Source organism: Pongo abelii, chromosome 16 (assembly GCF_028885655.2).
Source record: "Pongo abelii isolate AG06213 chromosome 16, NHGRI_mPonAbe1-v2.0_pri, whole genome shotgun sequence".
Classification (NCBI taxonomy): Eukaryota; Metazoa; Chordata; class Mammalia; order Primates; family Hominidae; genus Pongo; species Pongo abelii.
In genome coordinates this window covers 52,348,002-52,371,203 of record NC_072001.2, presented here as the reverse complement: position 1 = coordinate 52,371,203, position 23,202 = coordinate 52,348,002, and the positions used below count along the sequence as shown (strand labels likewise).

The 23,202-nt window shown below is 33.9% G+C and overlaps 2 protein-coding genes across 7 annotated transcripts in view; one reads left to right on the top strand and one right to left on the bottom strand.

Moving 5' to 3' along the window:
- Positions 1-23,202, top strand: part of FAM227B (family with sequence similarity 227 member B) — a 305,085-nt gene that overhangs the window by 186,092 nt on the left and 95,791 nt on the right. The window lies entirely within an intron of this gene.
- The window catches only part of FGF7 (fibroblast growth factor 7), a 63,980-nt gene that overhangs the window by 31,624 nt on the left and 9,154 nt on the right, over positions 1-23,202 (bottom strand). The gene's annotated exons all lie outside the window — the stretch shown is intronic.

The following is a 23,202-nucleotide window of genomic DNA, read 5'->3' as shown; positions in this document are numbered from 1 at the left end:
GCATTCTATTATGATCATCAAACACATTTTGGGAACTGGGGTAATAATTCAAGTCTCAGAGGGAAATAGGGTAAAAAATGAAATTCTAAAGAATTAATTCTGAAATATAGCATATCTGGAAAAAACTGAAAAAAATCTCAATCAAATGTGTTTAACAAAATTATAATACAGAGTCTAGACTTACTTTTAACATTTTAGAATGTCTTATAAGTTAGTGAAAGGCAGAAGTGGCATCAATATGTGGTCACATTAAAGCATGTAACAGCATGTTGAGCTAGTTCTTATTTATGTCAATAGAAAGCTCTTCTAGAGTGTCTGATACTCCCCTAAACAACATAGTTCCCATTCTGTAGTAATTTCCAACACATTTTGAGCTCTAGAGTGAAAAATTAAGAGGAGCATATTTCTGGGTACAAAAAGAAAAAAAAGAATAAAGCCATGGTTCGATAATACCCAATAGTGATAAGATAAGCTACTTGAGACAAACTGAAAAATTTCTTCTATTGACCATAACCAAAGTGGAGCACATTTTATTTTCTCCACTTTAAGCAAGAAAATAGCATACATTTGATGTTTAAAACATCAAAATCACTTATTTGTTTTAAGTGCTGCCATTTAAAAATATGTCTGTTTAGAAATATAGGATGTTAGATTAAAAATTGTTAAAAATATTTCTTTAAAGACTTTTATCTAAATCCAAAAACTTTTTTATAACTGACGATGGACCTACCCAGAAATTCAGTAAAGAATATTTGTCTTATCTTTTTCAGAGTAGTGCAATTGAGCACCCATATGGTATCATGCCCATTATTTTTAACATTGCCTTACTACAATTTTATTACTTAAGAAAACATACAATCTGTTTGAAAAATGCTGGGGTTTTATGCAATTTTTCTGCACACAGTATTCATCATGAAGTAGATATTCTTAAAATGAAAGCTGTGTATAAATACAGATTGACCTTGATTTTCATGCTAGATGAATTCATGACAAATATAAGCGCTATACATTAGGGATACCATGGCCACTTTGTTAACACTGTGTGTTCACCACCTAGCAGAATGCCTGACACATAGATGAACAGGAATATCACCAGACTTGAGGTGCCTGTCACATTGCATGCATACAAATCACCTGAGACGCCAATTAACAACAGAGATTTTGACTCAATAGGTGAGGGTTGAGGCTTAGGGAATATGCTTTAAAACAAGTAAAATAGGTGATCCTAATACAGGTGATCCCCCAACTGCACTTTAAATCATACTGCTGTTTAGGGGCAAGGTACCTGTTTTCCATCCCACCTCACTAAAATCCCTGGAATTGGCTAATGGAACATGGTGAGACTGAAGGCCTGCAGAGTGCTTTAAGAATATATTATGGCTGGGTCCAGTGGCTCACACCTGTAATCCCAGCACTTTGGGAGGCCGAGGCGGGTGGATCACAAGGTCAGGAGATTGAGACCATCCTGGCTAACAAAGTGAAACCCTGTCTCTACTAAAAATACAAAAATTTAGCTGGGCATGGTGGCACACACCTATAATCCCAGCTACTTGGGAGACTGAGGCAGGAGAATCGCTTGAACTCGGGAGGCAGAGGTTGCAGCGAGCTGAGATCGCTCCACTGCACTCCAGTCTGGGTGACAGAGCGAGACTTCATCTCAAAAAAATAAAATAATATAAAAAATAAAATAAATAAAGAGTATAATTATGGGGAATATCTAGATCTTGGAGACCTCTTCTAGTCTTAAAGTACAGATAAGTTAAGTGGAACCAATGTTTTCTCATTAGTAGGGAGTTCCACAGCAGAACTGAATTTACTTGAGTATATGCTGATAGGTAAATATTTTCTATAAACAGAGCAGGCATTCAATAAATATTGGCTTTTATTATTACCAGGATTTTTACCTAGGATGATATTAGTGTTTTTTCCTTTACTTTATAAATGATGTGTTTCTGGAATGAAACTGGAAAGGGGGAAAAGAGAAGAAAATGCACAAGAGAGACCCAGCAAGTGCCCTGCCCCCTATGAAACTTCTGGAAATCCATGGTATATTTCAGGGATTCCAATACAATTTATTTAGTCTGTATTTCTGATGACAAAATGCTAACTATATAATCTTCAATATGTCATTCACTCTGTATTTCTTTTATAAAAGTATGCCCCATCTATGTTGTACATTAACTAGAGGTAAAGCAGAGTTTCAAACCTACGCCTGTCTGACACATCTTTTCTGTTACACCACACTGCCTCCCCAGCCATATAAACTTCCTAGGAGATTTAAGGATTCAGTTTAAGAGAATATTAAAATGTTCTATCACATTTCAAGTGATAGAATAGTAGGACTTGGTGATTAAAAATGGGAGCTAGAAGAGATGGAGGAATGCAAGGCTTCCACTTTGGTCAACTGAGTGATGTCAGAACTCTTATGTAAAGTGTATAAGATAAGAGCAGGATTGAGGGGGAAGATCCTGAGTTCAATTGGGAACGTGCTGAAATTGAATTTCCTGGAGGTCATCAGGAGAGCTATCTAGTGACTATTAGATACGTGTAACAAGAGCTCAAGAAAAAGAAGAGACATGAAATTTCAGATTTCAGATTAAACAGCATATGGGTCATAATTGAAGTCATGAATCTAGATACAATTACCTCAGAATGTATGAGTAGAAAAATATGGTTGTTATGAGCAGAGTAACACATGGTCCCTAACGGTCATGTTGTCTACACTGAACTGTCCTGCATAAGAGCCACATGCCACATGTGGCTACTGAACCCTTGCAATGTGAATAGTTGGAATTGAGGTGTGCTGTAAAGGAAAAACATGCATTGGATTTTGAAGGACCTGTACAAAAAGAAAGAATGTAAAATATTTCATTAATATTTTTATACTGGGCCAGGCACGGTGGCGCATGCCTGTAATCTCAGCACTTCGGGAGGTGGAGGTGGGCAAGTGGCTTGAGCTCAGGCATTTGAGACCAGCCTAGGTAACATGGTGAAATCCCATCTTAAAATGAAAAATAATAATAATGAAAATATGTATATATTGTTATACTGATTGTGTGTTGAAATGATATATTAGATTCAACAGAACGTATTCAAATTTTAAAAAAAGAAAAATACAGTTGTTATTACAGAGAATATAAAATGGGAACCAAACATGCTACTACCACTTTTTGTTGACCTCAGTGCAATACTTTAGGATGATTAACTAAGATTATTTATAAACACTACATTTCCACAGTGGTAAGAGAAAGGAGAAAAGTGATTTATATTAGCAGTACAATTTTTAACTAGAGTAATTTTGTGAATTTGGGCCCTATGGAAGGAAAACCTTTTAAAGTGATAAAAATTTAAAGTGATAAAATCCTGACTTTGAAATATTTAAAATATAAAGAAATTTAGTTTTATCATCTTTTTGTTTATACCATAGTAAGCAAGGCATATAACAGCTAACATTTACTGAGTGCTTATATTATCCTGCAACCTGTGCTGTGATTCACATATACAGTATTCATTATTTTAATAATCTTGTAAGCACATAAATTAGATACTATGTCAGTCACCCAATAAAGAAACCAAGATTCAGAGAGATTAACTCATTTTCCCAGAAATAATAGGATTTCTCTCAAATCTCAGATTTGAACCCAAACTAAGGTCTCTTTATTATATTTCCTAAAGACTGCATCCAAAAGAGCTTTCTTTAAGGTAGTTGCTTAAGTTAAAAAAAAATAATAACTTGTAGCTGCATAAAAAAATCTGCATAGATCTTTTTATGAAGAACCAGAAAATAACATCCAGTTTCTCTGGCAGCTTTTTACTTATTAATTTGTTTACCAAACATTTTTTCCCAGAGCAAGTATAGAAATATATGTTAACAAGGGTTCATTTTAATTTTCACAGATATGAAATAGTAAGGTAACTGGAGTTTAAAATTCTGGTTGGGGCCGGGTGCGGTGGCTCACACCTGTAATCCCAGAACAGTGGGAAGCCAAGGCAGGCAGATCACTTGAGGTCAGTAGTTCGAGACCATCCTGGCCAACACGGTGAAACCCCAGTCCAGTAATATTTGTACTAAAAATACAAAAATTAGCTGGGCGTGGTGGTATGTGCCTGTAGTGCCAGATACTCAGAAGCTGAGGCAGGAGAATTGCTTGAACCTAAAAGGCAGAGGCTGCAGTGAGCCAAGACCATGCCACTGCACTCCAGCCTGGGCAACAGAGCAAGACTCTGTCTCCAAAAAAAAAAAAAAAAAAATCTGGTTGGTATTAAATCAAATTTTGAATCTATGTCAAGTAGTGATATAGGATATCATATTGAGAGAAAGTTTCTCGAATAGCATTTTTTCACTAGTTATTAAACACAGTCTCTCAAATTCTGAGAGCATCCTGGATCCTGGACTTACTGGAAGAACCACATGTAAAATAATTCCTAAGAGATTGCAAAGTGGGTCTTAGTTTTTTCCTCCTAGGCAAAAGATTTACTTGACCTCTCTTGATTGCTATATAAGTATTACTTTTAAAACTTACTTAACAAATGATTCTAAATAAAACTTAGGAGTATTAATCCCCAATAAAGGGTTCAAATTTAGAAGACATGTTTCATGATTTGAGACATACATAAAAATTAGAGTTAAGTTTGGCTTGTGCTGTGTTTCAGTTCATGTTTACTGAAATTATCAAGGTCAATGAATGTGTAGTCAGTACATTTAAAGGTGAATTGAAGAGGAATTGTAACAAGATTTAGAAAAAAATGTAAAGACTAAAATTTTAGTAAAGTTGAGATTTCAGAATTTAATCTCATTGTTGATATTATAATCTATATATACATATAGATTTAAGCAAACATATATACATATATGTCTGTCAGCAATGCATAGACTTCTCTGTAATTTTGAATGTTGCTTAAAAATATATACTATTCAACACTTTACAGAAGAAAAAATACTTTATCATTATGATACTAATTTTGTGCCTAATAAAACTTTTTTAGCTTTTATAATTTCTTCTCTCACAAAACCTTAGCCTCTATGGTACGTAATAACCTTAGCCCCTGTGATACGTAATATCAGTTTATAATGTCAGTTTATAAAATGGCTCTCTAATGGTGTGGCTGGCTAAGAGGAGGGGCTTAAAAAAATGGTATTCAGGATAGTTTTGAAGGGTCAGTGTAAGGGAAAAAAAATTATCTGTAGCAACATAATCAGTGACATAGGCCCAGAGAAATGAACTCTAGACAGTCAGGAACACAATAAAAATTCCAAGATTTGGAAGAAAGAGATAGCTTATATTGACAGGAAACTGCTAAAAGATCATGAGGAGGGAAAGGAACACACACTTCATCAGTTGTTCAATTGTTCTTCTTCTGTCACTTTAGTCTTGACATAGAAACTAAATTCACTCTTCTGCCATTGTAATTCCATTATTGTGAATTTCTTTACAGTGAATTTCCCTGTAAGAAGGCATGTTTATTCCACAACTCTGTTTTAATTTGTTTCTTCTCAGTCTTATGGATTTATACAACTTTGGCACATGCATTGCTGATCCATTCCTTATGGGCTCATGCAACCACATTTGTATGAATGGCAGCATCACAGTCTAGTTTGTGATTGAGCATGACATTTTCTTTGCATGTCTGTGGAGTGTTCCCTCTATACATTTCTAAAAACCTGTTTTCCGACTCAGAAATTATAACATTAGAATTCACAGGATGACAGTATCTCTAAAGTTAAGTAATCTCAATGGATATCTGATCTCGTTTACATGTATCTTTATTTATAATTGACTGTGATATTGGGATGAAACTAACAAAATTTAAGAAAGAGAAAAGCAAGGCACTGTAAATACAAAAAGCAATTGCACAAGTATAGAAGTAAAGGAGACCTAACTTGGCAGCAATTCATCTGAAAGGGACCTGGACAAGCTTAAGATGAGCTGACAGTATGGCACATTTGCCTTAAACTATATTAATGGGAAGGCAACCTTGGCTGCCTTAATAGAAGTGTAAGGTTGCCAAGGAGGCAGTAATCTTGCTGATTCTGGCCCCACCCTGTGCAATTTGGAGCATTGCATTCTGGGTATCCTATTTTAGGTGGTATTCTTAGAGGACTGGTGGGTGGTGAAAATCTGAGAAATCATGTTTAAGTGTAATGGTTGAGTGAATTTACATTGCTTAGCCTAGAAAAGATAAGATTAAATAGAAATATAACTGTCTTTACTAAAATCACTGTCCTATAGAGGACAATTTGTAGGTATAGAAGTAAAAAACATTTACCGATTTATGGTCTTATTTTAGATTGATTTCATGATTGTTTTATTCCATATAGAAATAACTAGCAATAAATACTAGGAGCCCAATATGAGCCTATGCAGGTGGAAATTAGATAACAAGAAAAACTTAGACTTAGTAATGTAGTCTGAGATAGTGCTAGAGTGAGCAGTTCTCTACAGACTGAAGGTATCATTCAAGTCTCTGTTCGAATTCCTATCTGTTAGCCAGACCAGCATTTGAAATAGCCAAAAATTACTTATCAAGGGGATGAGTGCAGACAGAAAAGAATGTTATTTCTCCTATGAAAGTGGTTTTTTTAGTGGCATATCCATATTATTCATATGCAAAAAAAGAGCATGAGGAAAGGGGCTTAAACTGAAATAGGAGTAATTTCCCTACATATGAGAAAATATCCAACTGTTAGGGTAATATAATATTAGAATCGACTGCTAAGGAAAATTGTAGAGGGTTCATTCTTGGAGAGCTTCAAGAAAAGTTTTGCCAGTTACCTGTCTTGGGTTGCTTAGACTACTGGATATTTGGGGGAGCCTTCCTTATCTTATCAGAGTGTGACTGAGAGGAAATTGACAGCCACATGTATTAAAAGCAACATAGTTTATTATATATATATATATATATATATGTACATATGTGGATGTTCATCAAAAAATAGTATATGCTCATCAAAGAATATTTGGAAATCACTGAAAAAAAGTAAAGAGAATAACCAGAAATATCACTATTGTAATCTAGTATATTTATTTTTAATCGTTTTTCTGTGAATTTTGGTTAACTTAGGAGTTTTTTAAAACAATAAATATACTCTTTTAAAATTGCTTTTTAAATTTAAGCACAAGGAATTTACCCAGTCACTTTAATGAACAGTTAATATGCACTTCAGTTCCATATTGTGGTTAGTTAAAGCAAAGAAATGGAGAAAAGGAATTAAAAGAGTTAAATGGAAAGAAAGGAGAGAAGGGAAGAGAAAAAAGAATAAGGAAAAGAAAAGAAGGAGAAAAGGTAACAGGAAAGAAGACAAAGTTGGAAGGAGATGTAGAAAAAACAGAAGAGTTGGGGGGACAACAATACTGAAATGTTAGGGAGAAGGTTGAAAAGAAAGTTCTAGTAATTTATGATAGAGATCATGAGATAACCCTCATTCTTCTGGCCCTCAAATATGTTAGCTGTAAATAGGAGCATAGTATGTTGCTTCATATTTCTGTCTTTTGAAGTTCTGGTAAGTTTGTTATTTACTGATTATAAATCTGTATATGCTCTCGGACATTAAAGTAATTTCAAACTCTCAAATCAATAAGATATCTGGAGCAGCTTTTGAATGATGAAGTTCTCTGGTTGCAGAAGTAAAAGCTAGATCTTTAAAGGACAAGAGCCTGAGGATTCTACTTCTACCTTATATTAATTGGCATGAAAAACAAAAGGCAAACCTATTGTTTATTCAATTCGTTCTCATTCTGTGAACCTTGGATTTTATGTTTTTATGTTTTCTCCATCATGTTGGTGACCAGTTAGTTGAATTAGTTTGGAGCAAGCAGTAATGAGGACAAAGTCATTCCACATAAAAATTTCCTTAAGCATTAACAATTATCCATGAATAGATTGCATGTTTTACCCAAATCATCTTCTTCAAAAATGAAGGAGATAGCTTTGAAATCTATCAATTTGCATAAATTTACCAGAAAATTCACCTCACGCAAATACACCACTGATGGTGAACATGTATTTTAAACCTGACAAACAATACATCAATGCATATGCTACCAAGACTTAGTAATTAAATCACATTAAGATTGAGAAGCTCTTATTCTAGCATGATTTCTATACTAGCTGCCATATTTGACTCTTTTAATGCACATCTGGGTATCTAGAAATGTATGTTCCAAATCTGACTGTATCACTAACTAGTTCTGTGATCTTTGCTTACTTTTTAACCTCATAGAAGCTCAAAATGTATTTACCTCTAAGTAAAGTTCAAAGTGATAAGAGAGTATTTTGCCAGCCATGTTACAGAGTTTCTTAGTTAATATTCTCAAGCTCTTACAAGTGTCAAAAGAAATAACAATATAGTGCAAGATTATTTACAATGGGCCTGGTGGATTATATAATAACACTTTGTCCACCTAAATTATTATTACAAGGAACACTTTTTGAAAGCCTTATATCAGTGTAGGAAACCACAGGCTTGCATATTTGACCTTTAACATGATTTTATTCAGTGTTTAGGGTAACGTTAGTAGAATCACAGTCCATTTATTCAGGATGAGTTCCCGCACCCCCATATTCCAGTGAGTGTTCTGGTTATACCTGTCAAAATCTCTAGAAACTTCAGAACTTCCGGAGTATCTCTCTGCCTTTTATCTCTCCTGCTTTCTTGATATATCTGTGTATTGCTTTTCCTTCTCTTTAGTGAGCACTCCTTCCTCACTTCTCCCCCTGCTTGTATCTTTCTCCATTTACTTCCCAACATCCTTCCTTTAATTCTGTCTCTCCCATTTATCCTTGTTTTGTGCTATCTTCTCTTTTTATAATATGAAGTTAAAATATGTTTTGAAGCATTTTATCTGTTCAGTAGCTCTGTGTTACCACTTTCTTTGCACTATATTCTCCAGCTAGACAGGACAGAGATCCCCATTCCTCACTGTTGTCCTAATGTATCTGCACCTTTTTTTCACATTTTGTTCTCTTCTTTAAAAAAGCTCTTTACCCTCTATGAAATCCTCCAACCAATCCTTCCTTCAAGCAAATGCACCTTTACCAGGAAATTTTCGTTTCCCAGTTCTTCCATTCTGTCCTCTTTACCTCCTTAGGTGCACCCAGAAATATTCTCTTTCAGTCTCCTTATCACTCCTTTGTTCATATGAAACTTACTAGCAACTATCGTAACTTACCAAATTATTTCCTATGGCAGTACATTAAGGGTAAAAGTCACGTTGTTTATCTTTGTATCCATTATTACACAATGTCACCTGTACATCGAAGGTGCTCCATGAGTACTGAATTGACCTGCACTAATTTAAATCTTAATGAACTAGATCTAATTGCCCTTTGATTCCATGTAACATTCAGTTAAGATTTTCTAAGATGAGTGGCTCTTAGCTTAAAAAGAAAAAAGTGTTCCCATATTTATCAATGGGTGAAGCCTTCCTCAATGAAAATTGTTGTCAGCCTACTCCCAATTATAATACACTAATTACTTTATCTTTACTTAAAAGGTAGTGAATTATTTAATAAAACATTGTTATTTAGAAATACACCATAGTTTTAATGTACAAGAAAACTAACATTGTAAATATGTCTATTCCAGTAAGGAAAAAATTCATGAATTTATATAAAATTATAATGTAGATGGGGAAGTCTGATACTTGAGCATTTTTAACAAGAAATTATTAATGATAGTATAGATACATTTGTCTAGTAAACTTTCTATCTAATTTCAAATGATCATACTAAATTTTAATTTGAAATTATCTGATAATTAGAATCTGGTGATAAGAGAGTTTCAAATACACTCTTTTACTATTATTTCTTGGCTAACATGAGCAGGACTTTAAACAGATACCTGCAGTTTTTAAAAACTGGACAGCTATTATCATCTGAACTTGATGGATCATATACTTTTCTATATTTTATTTTATTCTTTCAATTGACATAATAATTGTACATATTTATGGTGTACACAGTGATGTTTTCATATATACAGTGTATAGTGATCAGAGCTGGGTAATTAGTATGTCCATGATCTAGACATTTATCTGAACCAAACTAGTAGAAAATTAACAGAATATAAAACAGCTTAAGCAAAAGGTCCATTTGTTTTGGATAAAAATGTTCTAAAGAAAAAACAATAGAAAACTTACATTTCAAGTGGGAAAAATGTCTAGAGAGGAAAATTTAGCATGGTAAAAATAAGTTTGCCACAGGAACAGAAAACCAAATACTGCATGTTTTCACTTATAAGTGAGAGCTAAACATTGACTACTTATGGACATAAAAATGGCAACAATACAAACTGGGAACTACTAGCAGGAGGTCGAGAGGTAGGCAAGGGTTGAAAACTTAACTATTGGGTACTATGCTCAGTACCTGGGTAATGGGATCATTCATACACCAAACCTTAGCATCACACAATATACCCAAGTAACAAACCTACACATGTACTCCCTGAATCTAAAATAAAAGTTGAAAAAACAACAACTATTTTAAATTATGAAATTTTAGTCTGGAAAGAAAAGGATTACAGAGGATATGTCTGAAATCTATATAATAATTAGGACTTTAACCAAATGAATATGAATTCATATATGAATATATGAATATGAATCAGAATGAATATGAATACATGAATATTTGTTCTAAAGTATTTTATTTAAATTTGCACAGAAAGCTTCTAATTACCAGTATTCTGAGATGTGATAAAAACAAAAAAAGAGAGGCCAAACTTTATGCATTAGGTTGTAAATTTATTTTTTTTAGCTCAAAGTATATCACAAAAACATTGATTCAAGATGGCTTAAATTTATTCTTGAATGATAAATTCATGCAGAGTATTTAAAAAGCTGGAGATATTTGCAGTTTATTTCTAGCCTTTGAGACAGACCACGGAAGATATGCACAAAGGGTCTTTGGTCTGCAGTCAGCAACAGAATATTAGGCTAAGAAGATTCCTGATTCAACTTAGATCTGCTTCATTAGGCTTCATTAGATACCAAGTTATTTCAGCTTGAGATAAACCTTATGTTCTCTCACACACATAGCGTTTTAACTGAATGTAATTAGACCCACGTACTACAACCTATTGATGTTTTGAAGCAGATAATTTCAATGTTATTTCTTTGTCTACTTACTTTTTATCCTAAAAAAGTTTTTAAAGACAAATATGTGATCATCTATATTCTTTATTTTTTACTTTTTCATACTATAAAACAGAATCTGTTACTGTTTAAACCAACTTTGGTTCCCTGCATTTTCAAGTCTTTTCGTAGTAGCATGTTTTACTGAAATGTTAAAATGTTAAAAAGAATAAACACTGGGCTAAATAGCTGGATTGTGGCCTTCCATTCTCCGTTTTTTCATTGTCTTGAGAGCAATCATAAATCCTGATGAGGGAGAATGGATACTATAATGAAAAATTAAATAGTACATATGGTTCTCATTGATGAGTTTTCTGCTATCCCAGCAATGCCACTGCCTACCCCGGCGTTGCTTCCAACACTTCCCTAAGATCCTTATAAGAAAGGTGACCTTGCATCCTTGTTTGCCCAGCACAATCTCAGTTTACACCTGGTATCCTGATGTGTTTATTTACAGCACAATCTTTTACTCTCAAAAGTGTTCCAGTTTGGATGATAGATTATATGTAGAAGCATGACGTAAATGTTTAACAACTGACTCTCAGGGGAAAAAAAGTGTACATATATATGCACACATAGTTCATTACAAATTCTACTGATATAAAGGAAGCATAGCACACAAGCATATAAATAATAAAATATAATACTCACAAAATGCTTTCACTATTTCTGTTTTTCTGTGAAGCCAAACTGTGGTTGTAATAGAGGAACAACTATAGTTCTGACAATAATATTTGTTGATATTTTCATTTATGTTAATAAGTAAGAAGAAGGCGAATGAAGATGTATATTAGAACTTCACTCACTTCTCAATGATATAAGTGACTTCTTTGCTGAATTAGATCATAGTTTTTAGAGATACTAGAAAACTATTTTCTCATTTTTGTTCTATTCACAGTGAAACAGTTATAGACGCAAAACCTTAAAGTTTAATCTACATTATTAATATTTTTTGTATCATTCGCTTAAATGTAGACCATCAGCAAAATAGTGAATCAAGCCCTGATTTGTAGCATTGGCCAGTTTATGTGGTATAGGTGCTCTTGTCATAGTTGGGTCCAAGCTACCAACAAAACATCACTGAACAGAGTTGGGAAGAAATATACAGACACATACCATTATCTAGTATTTCCATCATATAAATACATTAGAAATAACCTCAAAAACATATATAATAGTAAAGAAATTCAGTAGTAAAGAGTTTTGAGTATTTATTACTTTTCTTTTAATGTAATTTATTTCATTCTAAGTTTATGTAATTAAATGTTTAATAATGGCTGTATTTAACAAGTTTACAAAATTTTTGAAAATTTAACAATTGGCTCTCATGGACCAGTACAAGTGGCTTCAGCAGACCAACGAATATGGTCACCCTACTTATAACTAATCCCATATATTGAAACATTCATTGGCTACATATTTTCAAACACTTAATATGTGCCAGGAATTGTGCTAGTTTGTGAGATGCAATACAGCAGAGTTCAAGATAGAAACTATTTCTGCCTTCACACGATTTCCAACAGCCTTTGACTCTCCCATTTCCAATCTCTTTTTCCTAATCAACCTAATCATTAGTGGTGTGAGCAGCACATATTTGGTGGATTGTAGTGACTTAGTAGGGATGTAGGTGTCGTGTGGAAGCACAAACAGGGAATTAAAAAGAAGAAAAGCCAATGGTTGGGTATTTGAAGTGTCTAGTGTAAATAGTAACAAATTAGAACTGAGCTTTTTCTGTCAAATGTTTAAATAACCATGCTAGTAGATTTCGTTTACCTGCAGCTTTATAATGGCAGGCAACAATAAAAGACACTGCATTCATGTAATTAGTGAGTAACTACTCTATGCAAAACACTAGTCTAATGCTGAGATGGGAGGTGAGGGATAAGGAAAGGAGAGAGAGTAATAAGGGAATTGGAAAAGAGTTGATATAATAGATGGAAAGACCTATAATACTTCCAACTCCTCGTTCTAAAGTCTAGGAGAATACAATAATCTAAGGAGAAAATCATAACAGTAATGCCTTATATTTGTATACTGTTTTACAGTTCTCACATTTTACCCTCACAAGGTACTCAGCAATGTGCAGGGGTGGACTGAAATGGCCAAGGGGAGCTTCATGGAGAGTTGAGATTTAATCTGGGCCCTGAAGAATGGGTAGATACTGAAAAGAAAAATTCTGGTCAATATTGTCATGCAGAGTGAAAAAGTATGGATGTTTATAGTCTAGGAAAAATAGTGAATAGATTGGCTGGCTAGAATAGAAACTTTCCATTAGCAAACAGTAGAAAATAAGGTAAAAGAAAAAAACGAGCCAAATGATAGAGTTTCTTAATGATGAGCTGAGAGAAGCCTTACAATACCTTTATTCACTGAAGTTTTTATTGCTTCTTACTTAATTCAATTACTTGAACACATTATTTCCTGATGTACTGGACACTATAATGGATCTTTTGATAAAAAGATGAAAAAGAAAAGTTCCCTGCCCTCAAAGAGCTCTAGCCAGACAGACATATACAAATAATTATAATACTTGAGCACTACACAAAATGATAAAAATAAATGCATAAGTACAATGAGAAGGTTGCTCCCTCCTCCTACTGACCACTGAGAAACACTGTATGTGATTAGTCATGTGACTGATAGGAATTCAATGAGATAATACATTTTCTTTAAAAACTTTACACAATACTGCTATTAAGAATAAGAATTATGAAAAATGTGTAATAAAATAAAGAAGAATTATGAATAAAATAAAATAGTATTATAATCATTAGCATTGTTATTTGAGAGGCTGAACATATGAAATGATGTGGAGCCCCTGAGAAGTACTGCTGTGGTGAATCAGAAGAAAATTATATCATGTCATGAAATGCACTCTCCTTTTCTCTCTGTATATGGAAATCCTAACTAATCTTTATGTCCCACTTTGTCTGTAATGATTCCTGGTCTACTTCAATCCTCTGGAGCTCCTGTTGGAACTGTGGCCAATAGCATATGATTTAGCATTTAATGTCTCTCTAATTTTATTTTTATTTTACTTCATCTTGTGTTGATATTAGTTTTATTTCTAAAATTGGATTCTTAGAGGCTGAATCCAAGACATATGTTATGCTTCCTAATCGTTGTATCCCCTAATGAGCCTATAACACTGCAGACTTAAATTGATGCTAAATAAGTATGAATTGAGTGTTTAATTTGAAAATCTAAGTCGTGGGCACCCAGGCAACATTGGCAGTATTGTTTGGTGAGGCCTCTGACCTCCTTCTGCAGTCTCTTCCACTTCTGTATTCTCTTCTCCTTTCAAGGTGATCTCATGTTCTCTGTGTTCTACCCAATCAAAACCCACATTCAGGAAATTATCTTATTTACTCATTCATTTTAAAGGTGTAAGCTATTCATAAGTATTTAAGTGTTATGTTTTGGGGGTAATTTACACTTTGAAAGATAAAACATTAAGCCAAAAAGAATGAATCTCTAAGCAGTAAGCAGGTTGAGTTTTCTTGTTACAGTTTTTTGAGTCTAAACCAACTTATAACCGGTATCATCTTGATAGAAAACTTAAAATGTTAAAATATTAGAATGTTTAATAATACCTCAGTAATCAACTTCAGAATGTTATATAACAAAACAGCTCAATGGGTGGAAAGAGCATTGGCTTTTCATATCTTTAGAGCCCTGAGTTCAGGTCCTGACTCTCGTGTTTAGTAGAACCAAACCACTCTCTGACTGTCAAACTGAACCTCATTTTCCTCATTTATAAAATGGAATTAGATGAGAGAAATCATGTAAAGCACCAAGCACTGTGCCTGACAAATAGTTAATACCCAATAAAGAGAAGTTCTTATTCCCCCATCTATTTATTTAATAAATATTAATGCATTAATTTGGTTAATTTTATTTTAGCTATATGACTGTACAACAGTATGTTCATTTTAGATAATTTTATGTAAATAGTAGGACATTAGTTTCAATTTCAGTTTCAATTAAGTATTTGGTTTTCTATTATAGATGGCCAACTATAATCAATTTGCTGATCTCTTTTTCCTATATATATAAACATTGGCTTTTCACTATAGATACTTTGGAGCAATATTCTGCCCCTCTATGATGACTCTTTTACTTAGAAGAAATATATCAACTTTTTGACATTTGGTGGGGGAACAAAAGGGGAAATGATCCAAATTGTAAGAGTGTATAAACAGAAGGAAATCAGCTAAGCTTTTGGTGTTACAAACCACAGTAATAATGCATATTGTTTACACAGTGGGTTTAACTAAAAGTATGCTGGACTAAAAACCAGAAGACTTCAATTCCAGTCCAAGCCACCACTGCCACTAATTCATGACATCATTTTGAAAAGTTATCTTCTCGTGACTCAGTTCCCTCATCAAATAAAATAAGCATGATAGACTAGATCAGTGCTTCTTAAACTTTTATTGGAAACACAGATACTTTTGAGAATGTGATAAACGCTTTGAATCCTGTCCCCAATATTTGTGCATATATTTTCCATTCCAGTTTCCCTGAGGGCTATCTGCAAACTTCATGTCAAAATCTCTGGACTCTGTGATCTCATGGCTTCCTTCCAGACCTGGAACTCCAGAATGGAGTTGTCTTTGTTTCATATAACCATTAGTGTGATTTTAAGCAAGCAAATCATCCAGTTTCTTTCTCACTGCTACGAAGTGGGGTATTAACACATGGTATAAGGTTTTCTCCCTCTGTCTGCAGTAAGAGAAGAGAGCCACATTCCTCCTAAGGAGACCCTAACCCAAATTAGCAGTTCCAATAAGGAAACCTACTTCTGAGGCTTGTTCAGAAACAAGCTTATTCCACAAACTTATTGCTCTGTTTCTCTTCTATTGTTGCTTTAACTTAATTTTATGTGTACTTAGAATTTCAACTTGACTAAAAATTCTTCAGATGCAAAAAACCATGCATGGTAGTTAGTCCCTGGTTTGGCCCCAATGGTCCCTAACACTTAGTATTCACTATTCACACCCTTGGGTAGTTCCCTCCCGCCACGTTTTACTATTTTACTAGGGTTGGTCTGTGTAACCAATAAAATAAGGCAGAAATGATAGTATGTCACACTGCAATTTCCATCTTAAAGATTCTCTCTCTCTTTGCCTCCCTTTCTCTCTCTCTTTCTCCCTCCCTCTCTCTCTCTCTCTCTCCTACCCCTCTCATTGCTCAGTCTGAAGGAGGCCAGTTGCCATGTTATAAGGACACTCAGGAAGCCTGTGGAGAGGCCCACATAGCAAAGAGGAAGTTTCTGGCCAACAGCCTGATAGAAACAGAGGCCTGCCAACAACCATGTGAGAATGCTTTATATAGATCCTTCAGCCCCAGTCAAGACTTGAGAAGACTTCAGCCCTAGCTGACAGTTTGATTGCAACCTCATAAGAGTCCCTAAGACCAACCCGCTCAGCTAAGCTACTCCCAAATTCCTGACCCTCTGAAACTGCAAGATAATAAATACTGTTTTAAGCTGGTAAATTTTAGGTAACTTGTTATGCAACAATAGATAACTAATTTTCTCTCTCTCTCTTTCTCTCTCTCTCTCTTTTTTCTCTGTCTTCTCTTTCTCTCCTTCTCTCACCTCACCACCCACTCTCTCTCTCTCTCTCTCTCTCTCTCAGTTGCTTAGCACTATTGGTAACATTTAACAACTGAAATCTATTCAAGAAATCTGGCCTACCTCTCTTCAATTTTTATTTATAAAACAAATACAAAAACAAAAACTGAGGCCCAGGATAGTCAAGTATTTGCCCAAGGTCATTCAGTTAATTATTGGAAGAAAAAGGATTAACACCTAGGTTCCATAATATATGATACAGTATTATTTCCTTGTCCTCATGCTCCCTCTCACTTTCTTATCAACTCAGTCTACTCCTATGCTATATATAATGTGTATTAATATTTATACAAAATAACACTATTGGTGTGATAAGCTAAGACTGATGAATCATTGGTGAATTTTCTAGCCTACTTTTCTCCCCTTTCTCTTCTGCAATTGACAATCTGGTCCATTTATAAATCCCTGTATCAAAGACTGGGTGGAACAAAGCAATGGATATTCATTATCATCAGTTAATTTCATTGCTTTGTGGGTAGTTCTGGTAAGAGGATTTGGTAAGAAAGGTTAAATTTTTAACAAAGTAATATTTGAGTTATTAATTGATATTAACTATCCAGGTCATTTTTGTGAATAATGTAAATGACTATTTTTGATTAGTTACTGCTTGTACTATTCCTCGATGGCTCCTTATAGCCTATGGGTAAAGCTTCATATTCCCTAAAACAGCTTTCCAAGATATGAGACTTCCCTGCAGTCTTATCTCTTCCTACTTCCTATCTTAAACTTGGTGCTCCTGAAACACTAATTCCCATACAAACCTACTGACACACAACTCAGCTTTTTCTTCATGTACTATTTTCCAGGAAGGGATACCCTTTCTTCTGACTCCCTTCCCCATTTCCTACCCTCTTCTCTAGCCTGATTCACTCCCACTGGCTCTTTGAGATGTGGTGAAAATATGTTTTTTGAGAGTCTTGCCCTTTCTCTCCCAGGTTCTGTTAGCTGGCCTGCACTAGAGTCCTCTAATTCCCTGAACATATCTTTATCACAGTACTTACTATATTCTACTGAAATTGACTCTGTGGCATTGGTATCCACACATATGCTGAATTTTTTCAATACTGGGTCCTTGCATTGTGTATCTGTGCATACACAGTACATAATACGTAATATATGCTCATAAATATTGCAATAAATAGTATTCTAATTGCTGGAAAGAGCCACTGCAACTTTCAGAATACAAACCTTCTAAGATATTCTTAAGACACTGAAAGAACCTAAAGTTAATCAAGTCAGAAATAATGCATGTCTAGTTTTCAGAAAAATATTGAGAAACAGAGATATGATTTACCCAGAATCACACCCCCAAAAAAATCCTTAAAATAGAATTCCAGATATACTATCTTTGCATTAATTCATCATTTTTATTCCCTTTCTTTTGCCTCTTACTTTTTGTGGAGCACAGTCCTAAAAGGATTAAAAATAAACTAAGGACATGGACAAAAGAAAGAACCTATTTGCCAGTAAACTGTTTCTTTTTCACCGTCCTTCAGACATGCTTGTTAAAACAAACTCTCTGCTGTTTCTTTTATTTGTTTTTGTGTTGCTTTGTATTTGGATTTAGTGGCTTTAGGGAAGGAAATTATCTTTAGGCATTCCTAAATATGACTAAGTTATCTGAGATTATCTGAAATTAAACTGTATATATGCAGTTTAATATATAATATATGTAGTGTCTGGATAATTATTATTATGCATTCTATAATAATTTTCCAGACACTAAAGAAGTATAAATAGTTTTAATAAATGTCAGAAATGTGTTTAAAATACAACCAAGTTAAATTTTGTAGCATCTTTAGCAATGTGTAAGCAAAATAAACTGAAGGTTGCTACGCCTTCTCAGGGGAAGACAGATGGATATGTTTTGTACAAGGAAAGTTGGAGTAAGTTTTTATTTAATAAGATGAAGATAATGCCAAGTATTCATTAGGTCATATTACAGAGAAGAAAATTTCAGTTGTTTGTATTTCTTCAGATGCAAATTATCCCACTGCTTGACACAAATTAATATGCGATGTTTTGATAACACCAGTGACAGTATAATGATGCCTGTGGTGATACTAAAACCGTGCTTTGGAGTTAAACCTACTTGGATTCACATCCCAACTTTGACAGTTACTAGCTATGTAACCTAGAGCAAGTTACTTAATTCTGTCAGCCAAATCTCCCACATCTGCAAATGAGGATAAGTCTGCCCACCTAATAAGAGCCCTGTGAGGATTAAATTAAATAATGTATATAAAGTGTTTAACACAGTGCCAGGCACATAGAAACCACTCACACATTTAATTTTTATTGTAGTAGTCATTTTGTTATCTTAATACTAATGGCCCATGTTTTCATTGAGGGAAAAAATTTACTTAAAAATGCCTCATTTTTCCTCTTCACAGTCTCTTAGTAACCAACTTGTGTTGATTATAGGAAAGCTGGAAGGTTTAAAGCAGGATTCTATATATGAACTTCTTGCTCCTTAATATACAATGATGTTAATCGCACAATGTACTCATCAGAACTACTATGCAATATCTAATCTTTGTAAGTTAACTGACTACTCAAATATTTTCAGAAAACAATCAACACTGTATGCAAAGGTTTTTGATAGGATCATCTGAAACACTGGCTAATTTTGAACACCAATCTTTCTTCATTAAAATGAACAACATCTAAATAGGAAGTAAAACAGGCCCATGTATAATTTTAAAACAGTTAGAATTTATATACCAGCAAACTTATTAAGCTGGCCAATTTCCTGAGGGTCTTTTTTTTCTTCCATGAAATGAAGTAACAGTGTAATTGCAAGCTTACAGCATGGAGATATTTTGAGAATTAATCAGAATGGAATAAAGTACTCTGTACCAATTTCAATATTGGCATATGTATTTTTAAAGAATTAACATTAATTATATACTTACATTTATTCACTCAATAAAAATGTTCCCAGTTGTACATTGTAAGATTTAGCAGACTAAATTAAAAGATTTATGGCAACAGTAACAAATTTACTTCTATACAGTGCAGTAATTTTAGTGGTAATATTAATTTGAATATCTAATAAACTACTAAATAGTACTTCAAAACATCATAAATTTTAAATTACAACACAGCAACTATGATATAGATTTATGCTCATCTTCTTTGGGGTATCTATTATTATTCAATATCTGGCCATCTTCCAGCCAGTTAAGAGAAAATTTGAAGACCAAATTTGGCCAGAATCTTTTCAAAGCTGAAAGCACTTCTGTGTGCCTGTTAAACATCCAACATTATTTTATAACACATTATTTATACAAGAAGGGAGGTGAGCCTAATTTTGCAGAAACAAAGACATATCAGTAGTTTTATAAAAGCAGCATACTTCATGAATTAGAGGGCATAAAACTATGCACAGCTGCTTGACTACTGAGTGTCTTGATTACATAGTTGAAACAGGTGATCCAGTGCTCATGGTAGTAAAAGTATGTCTTATCTTAAAGAATGTGGTAGATAACCTTCATAATTTTGTCCTTACATGCCAAACATATGACTCAAAATTATTATTTTTCTCACATTTTAGAAACTGTTAGGAAAAAGGACTCCATAAAGATAACTTCGATTTTACAGTGATTATTTGTCAACAGCTGACATAGGCAAGTTACACTTATGATCAAAGATTGAAAAGGCACTAAAAAGTGAAAAATATTTCATTCATTTTTTTTCACATTTATTCCTTTTCCCCATGTACCCCCCTCTCACTTCATACACAATGATTTTAATGTATACCATTTTGTATGTGTTCGAAATGGACATTACTGTTTTGTATGAATGTATTTTTATTGTTGTAAAATACACACAACATACTGTTCATCATAAAAAAGTGAAAAATATGTAGTTATTCAGAAAAAATATATTATTCCAATTGAATTATGCCTTTAAAATTTCCCTTTAAAGGAAAAACATTGTATGAACTTTGAGAAATTGGTTCTCTCTTTTTATTAATTCAACAAATAATCATTGATGTTTTCCCTTGCCAGATTGAGCATACACAGTGAACAAATTCACAGTCTATGTTTTTAGATAAATTAAGTTGCTGGTAGTTATATTTTTAATAAACATGGCAATCATTCGAAGCATGCAAATTAATAAAGAGTAAATGTTCTTATATTTTTAATAGAAAAAAAAACTTTTACCTTGGTGAGTTTAACATTGATACTTGGAAAGATGTTAAATCACTTTTCATTTCCCAATCTTGCAGTACTGTTACGACCAAACATCTACAAAAGGCATTTCCTCTGAGGATAATACATCTGTCCTCTATCTTTTGTCCTTTCATCCTTCAGGCCATTTCCTCTCAGGAAAGATTTCCATGCCCTTCTCCTTGTGTTGGGTTAGACAACCTGCGATGTGCTCTAAACTTACTCACTCTGACTTGGAGTTCTCTCTTGACTCCCAACTGTTAATTCTGTAAAAGCATGGACTGTATATTTGCTTACTATTGTATTCTTAGTCTAGCAAAAGGAGGTATAAATAACTTGTTTGAATTAATTTAAAAAAATAAAAGTCATTAGCCTTTAAAATTTTCCATATCTTCATTATTCATGCAAACAAAGGAGGAAACTATGTAGCACCTACAAGTGACCTTCCTATGAGAGCTGCCTCAATATGAACCAGATAAACTAGGCCTATGGTCAGAAGTACAGTTAGAGACCCCGTAAGATACCAAAAGACTCCTGAAGATCAGGCTACTGACACTAAAATGAAATGAGAGTGGATTCACCAACTTTCTCGACTTCTCCCCAGTTCTCTCTTCCTATACATATGCCCTCTCCTCCCTTCAGTGCTGATCACCAACTCCAGGATCAATATTAGTAGGCAGACCCCTGCCCCAAAATTATCAGTCCACTTCTTGTTTTCTAGTATAGCTCATTTAATTATTAAAGACTTTTTCTCTTTTTGTCTCTAATGCAGATATTCCTTAAACCAGTATCAACTATGAATTACTATTTTTTTCTGTTTATAGTTTTTGGCATGCATGGATTAGCTGGCAGTCATGTGGGAACAAGAATGGGTGTCATGGAGGGCCACAGCTCCTCTAGAATTGGTCTTCACTATGCCCTGCCAATCAACCTTCCAGTGTCACCAGTGGTAACTGTGTCTGCTTATATAGTTGGCCTCTACAATAAACCAAATTTTCCACCAGTTCCTTGAAATCACCTAGAAAGACATTAAATCAAATTGCTTCTGGAGGCCTTTTTTTTTAATGATAGAGAATGAGAGGGAAGTGAGGTGTATTTCTCTTTTATTTCAGCAAGGCGTTTAATTCTTGCCCACTTTAAATTTTCATGATAATTTAGTAATCTATTTCTTATTTACAACTAATTTTAAATGTGTAATAAATTAAAGGATAAATATATTGAGTGATCACCAATCTTTCTCCCCTCTTTCACCCTTTCACCTCTTATATTGGGCTAAGTGCTGCTGCTTCTACCACTGGAAGATTAAAAAAAATAAAAAGTAAGATTTGGTACTTATTTTCCCAGAACTGACATTCTAGTGACAGTGCCAAATGCAAACAGAAAGAATTATAAGACAAGGCAGATGTGCTGTGCACAGGTAGAAAAGCAATTGGGGCACAGAAAGAGAATAAGACCATTATTGGCTCTGTATTTAAAATCTCAAATAATTGATTTCTTCAAAGAATGTGAAGATTCATTCATTAAATTTGTAGTCCTTTCATCAAGTTATGTTAAATTTCTAAATAATTTTTAGCCAGTAAATGAAACATTTCTTTATTGAAATAATTGAAATAGCAACAACTTTTGCTCCAACTACTTTTTTGAAAAGTAAAAATTTATTGTTTTAGATATATACAGTAAGAATTTTTCAATCATATTAGGATCCTAAAGCATTTTTAGGTTACAGCATAGGAAATGTTTTTGGTTAGTTTATCGGTGGCCCAAATAATAGCTGTTGGGCATCATTTCTTGTTACAGGAGGGTGGTCCTATAAATCTGCTCAGAACTCAGAAAGAATTTTAAATTAGGCTTAAATCCCACTGCAAATCCCTGGATTTCTGTCCAGTATTCATGCACAAAATATTACTCTAATAGTCCGAAATCATATATAATCTTCTGACTTCGGCATACATGCTTAGTTGGTCATTATTAAAATGTTGGTTCAGGTCAATTGTATAGTTTTTTTATTTGGTTCAAACAATTTAGTGGCAACTTCGTTTAGTTCTCGACGACACCAAGGATAGATCCTTAGACAATAGTTCTCAAGTTGAAATTTAATAAAATTTAAATATTCCACCCAAACCAGGGACTAAGAATGGAGGTGAGGGAGAGGAGGAGTGTTATGTTGTCAAATAAGTTTAAGAAATCATGTATACTCTTTTCCTAGAGTTTTTAAAATTCACATTAGTATAGTATAGACTCAGAGAAATTATTCTGA